General features: G+C 40.9%; 1 non-coding gene across 1 annotated transcript; it reads left to right on the top strand.

Moving 5' to 3' along the window:
• The first annotated feature begins 296 nt into the window (after window positions 1-296).
• Window positions 297-445, top strand: LOC134570197 (U12 minor spliceosomal RNA). Its single transcript, XR_010084841.1, has one exon. It is a non-coding gene; the product is annotated as a U12 minor spliceosomal RNA (small nuclear RNA).
• Window positions 446-4,285: the final 3,840 nt, after the last annotated feature.

Below are 4,285 nucleotides of genomic sequence, written 5' to 3'. Positions count from 1 at the left end.
TGACACACTCAAACAGGCGGGGCCCAAGACGCACGTATTTTATTTTTTTTTATTTTTTTTTCTCGCGACCGTCATGCTTTGCGACACAATCATTAATTTGCATACGTCACAGACGCAAACATTTCCAAATGTATATTTTAAAAATAAAATCTTACGGTTTTATTTCTCCAAAAATTACATCGACAATCCAAGTTTGAAAATAAATGCACTAAGAATATACCATTTTTTAATTTTGTCACCACGAGCTGAGAAGGAGTCCGTGCAATCCTGGTCGCCGCTTCTGGTACGAGTAGGGTATGCCTTAAACTAATGAGTAAGGAAAATAACGAGCCGGGGTAACGCCTGGTTCCTCACTACTCATGTGAGAAGAATTTTTGAACGGGTACAGGTCGGCTGTTGGAGGATCCACCTACTTAGTGGGACCTTTATGTGGTTGATCTGCCCGATCCCTAAAATGGTTAAAAAAATAGAATAATCGTTGTCACCTTAATTCTCCATCTAGAAGGAATCAGATTCTAGATGATTATTTTTTTATGAACTAGAATGTTGAAGGAATGTTAACTTGTAAGATGCAAAGTTACTTTTGCGTTGAGGATAGCTGCGGCTTAGACGGTGTGTATTCATTCAGTTTGCTCTGTGTGTGGCCGCGCTATCTAGATCAAGCTAACGATACTATCTACAATGCCGGTAATGAATCCATTGTTGTCTAGTTTTGGTAATGTCTATGAACATATATCTCTTGCGCCCCCTATCAGCGAGATGCGTACAGTACTGACATGGTTTTTATAGCATCCAGGATCGCATCAAACATTCCTCTATATAACTAATTAGTGAAATAATCTGAGTGCTTTAAATACATGCTAGTCACAGGTATGGTGGGGACAATTAAAGGATCCATTTTTACTCAGTTCTACAGTCACGGATCCAATGTAAAGATAGCACCGAAATGCATCCTCCCGTGGTGTAATCGTAAGGATTACTGCCCCAAATGACTCATTTCATTGTGCTAGATTAGCAAATCCTCTCATTCATCGTTTGGGTTGTGTACTGAACATTATATTATTGATCAGTCTCTTGGTGTTTTTTTTTTGGTGGGGAGGAGGGTGTATTATGTCATTATATATATATATAAAGGAAGGAGGATCTTATTTATTAACTTTAGATAACCTGTCCAATAAAAGTTGGGGTAGGAAATAGTAGTGCTGCTGCCATCGATATGGCCTGGAAATAAATAAATATACACATATATATCGTCAATATCTCAAGCAGAACTTTTCATCCTTGGGCACAGAAATTCCAAGAAATCATGTTTGCACAATTATCCCAGAATTCCCGGCTCAGTATGCAAATGAGCAAAGGCAGGTATTACGATCCAGACTTCCAACTGCATATCTGCTAATGATATCTGCAGTAATGCAGGGCGGTCTAATGCCTGTTTGTGCTCATTTGCATGGTGAGTTGGGAATTCTGGGATTGATTATCTATCTACTGCACAGTATTTCCAAGAAATCATGCCTTCACAAATATCCCAGAATTCCTAGCACATGCAAATAAGCACATACAGACATTGAGATCTAGACTTCAAACTAGATCTGCTAATAATCTCTGCAGTAATGCAGGGCGGTCTAATGCCTGTTTGTGCTCATTTGCATGTTGAGTTGGGAATTCTGGGATTGATTATCTATCTCTGGCACAGTAATTCCAAGAAAGCATGTTTCCACAATTATCCCAGAATTCCCAGCTCAATATGCAAATGAGCAAAGGCAGGCATTGCGATCCAGACTTCCAACTGCATATCTGCTAATGATATCTGCAGTAATGCAGGGCGGTCTAATGCCTGCTTGTGCTCATTTGCATGTTGAGTTGGGAATTCTGGGATTGATTATCTATCTCTGGCACAGTAATTCCAAGAAATCATGTCTCCACATTTATCCCAGAATTCCTAGCTTGACATGCATATGAGCACAGACAGGCATTAGACTCAAGTCTGAATCACAATGCCTGTCTGTGCTCATTTGCATGTGGATCTGGGAATTATGAGATTATCTATTTATTCATCGATCCTTCCATCCATCCAGGGCCGTCTTTCCGCATGGGCTTGCTGGGCAGTTGCTGAGGGGCACTAAGAGCAAAGCGGCCCCACCCCAATGCACATGGGCCTGTGCAGACTGTGTCTCACTGTCTGCCTTCTTGGGCTGGGGGGGAGATCACAGATCTTCCTTACTGGCCCAAAGACACTTCCAAAAGAGGGACGGAGGCTGCAGGAGAGGAGACAGTAGAAAGGCTCGGAAGGCTGTGTGTTACTTCCGTGAGCAGGCAGGTGAGAGCGTTGCCGTATGTTAACATGGCAACGCTCCCACACAGTGCTCGGTTTGTGGGAGGAGTAAAGGGGGGGGTGTGTGTGTTTTTGTTTTTGTGTGTAATTTTTCCTCAGGGACCCCCTCCCGCCGGGCTCTGGGGAGAGGAAAGGGTTAAAACTTACCTTTATTCCAGCTCTCCGCCTCCGATCCTCCCTTTCGGCTGAATGCGCATGCGCGGCAAGAGCTGCGCGCGCATACAGCCGGTCTCATAGGAAAGCATTTACAATGCTTTCCTATGGACGCTTGCGTGCTCTCACTGTGATTTTCACAATGAGAATCACTCAAGCGCCTCTAGCGGCTGTCAGTGAAACAGCCACTAGAGGATTTGGAGGCTGGATTAATCCTATTATAAACATAGCAATTTCTCTGAAACTGCTATGTTTATAAAAAAAAAAGGGTTAATCCTAGAGGGACCTGGCACCCAAACCACTTCATTAAGCTGAAGTGGTCTGGCTGCCTAGAGTGGTCCTTTAACCCCTTAAGTCCGGAGGACGTAATATTACGTCCTGCAGGAATCGGCTCTAAACGCCGGCGGGCGTAATATTACGTCCTCGCTTTTATTGCCGCCCACGTGGCCGGCGGTATTCTCCCGCTGCAGATCGCGGTCGGGGGGGATGCCTGGCCCCCTGTGGCCGGTGACCGCGATCTGCAGTCTCTGATCGCAGTGACAGGCTGTCACTGCGACCAGTATTAAGCATGTGTCAGCCAATTTCAAATTGGCTGACACATGCGGCCGGCGGCTTTCCCCTTCTGCAGATCGCGGTCGGGGGACTTACCTGGCCCCCCAGGCAGTCCCCCTGGGGTCAGTGACCGCGATCTGCTAAGTCTGAGATCGCAGTGACAGGCTGTCACTGCGATCTCAGAGCTCTCTGATCGCAGTGACAGCCTGTCACTGCGATCAGTGTTACATGTGTCAGCCTATTGGCTGACACATGTAACTGGCACAGTGATCCCCCTGCAGATTGGAAGGGGGGAGTGCTTGTACCACCCAGGCACTCCCCCCTGTGGTCAATTACCCAATCTGCAGGAGGTGATCACAGTGACAGGCAGTCACTGTGATCACTGATCCTGTGTGTCAGCCAGTGATGTGAAATCACTGGCTGACACAGTCTCTGCCCCCTGTCCTGTAAAAAAAATAAAATATTAGTTCAAAAAATAAATTAAAAAAATTACAGTTACAAATAAAATATACTTAGATCATATGTATTATATATATATATGATCTAAGTATATATATATATATATACACACACACACACACACACACATTTACACATACACGACGTGTATTTAAATATTAATAAATATATATATATATATATATTAATATCAAATTACACGTAGACTGATACTGATTAAATATATATATAATTATTGTTATATATATATTTATATATAATATAAAAAAATATATATGTAAATACGTAAAAAAATAAAATTACAAAAATATTTAAAAATAAATAATTAAAAAATATATAGATGTGTTATTTCGTTCTAACTGTATTGTGATATTAATATATATATATTTATATCAAAATACACGTAGAACAAAATAATATATATATCATAATATATATATCTATATACATAAATATATACGTATATATCACTATATATATACCTATATATAAATAAAAATATTAAAAAAAAATTAGATATATATATACGTATATATACACATATGTATATATATACATATATTAATTCTACACATATATTTATGTAATAATTTTACATAATTAGGTATCCTAATTAATTACAATTAGCGGGACCTGCCTGACAACCCATGCCGAAAGTATAGGGAATTTAATTTGCTAGCACTATATTTAACCCTATAACTTTCCAAGACACCATAAAACCTGTACATGGGGGGTACTGTTTTACTCGGGAGACTTTGCTGAACACAAATATTAGTGTTTCAAAAC

Source organism: Pelobates fuscus, chromosome 7 (genome assembly GCF_036172605.1).
Source record: "Pelobates fuscus isolate aPelFus1 chromosome 7, aPelFus1.pri, whole genome shotgun sequence".
NCBI lineage: Eukaryota > Metazoa > Chordata > Amphibia > Anura > Pelobatidae > Pelobates > Pelobates fuscus.
This window is presented reverse-complemented; position numbering and strand designations above follow the sequence as displayed.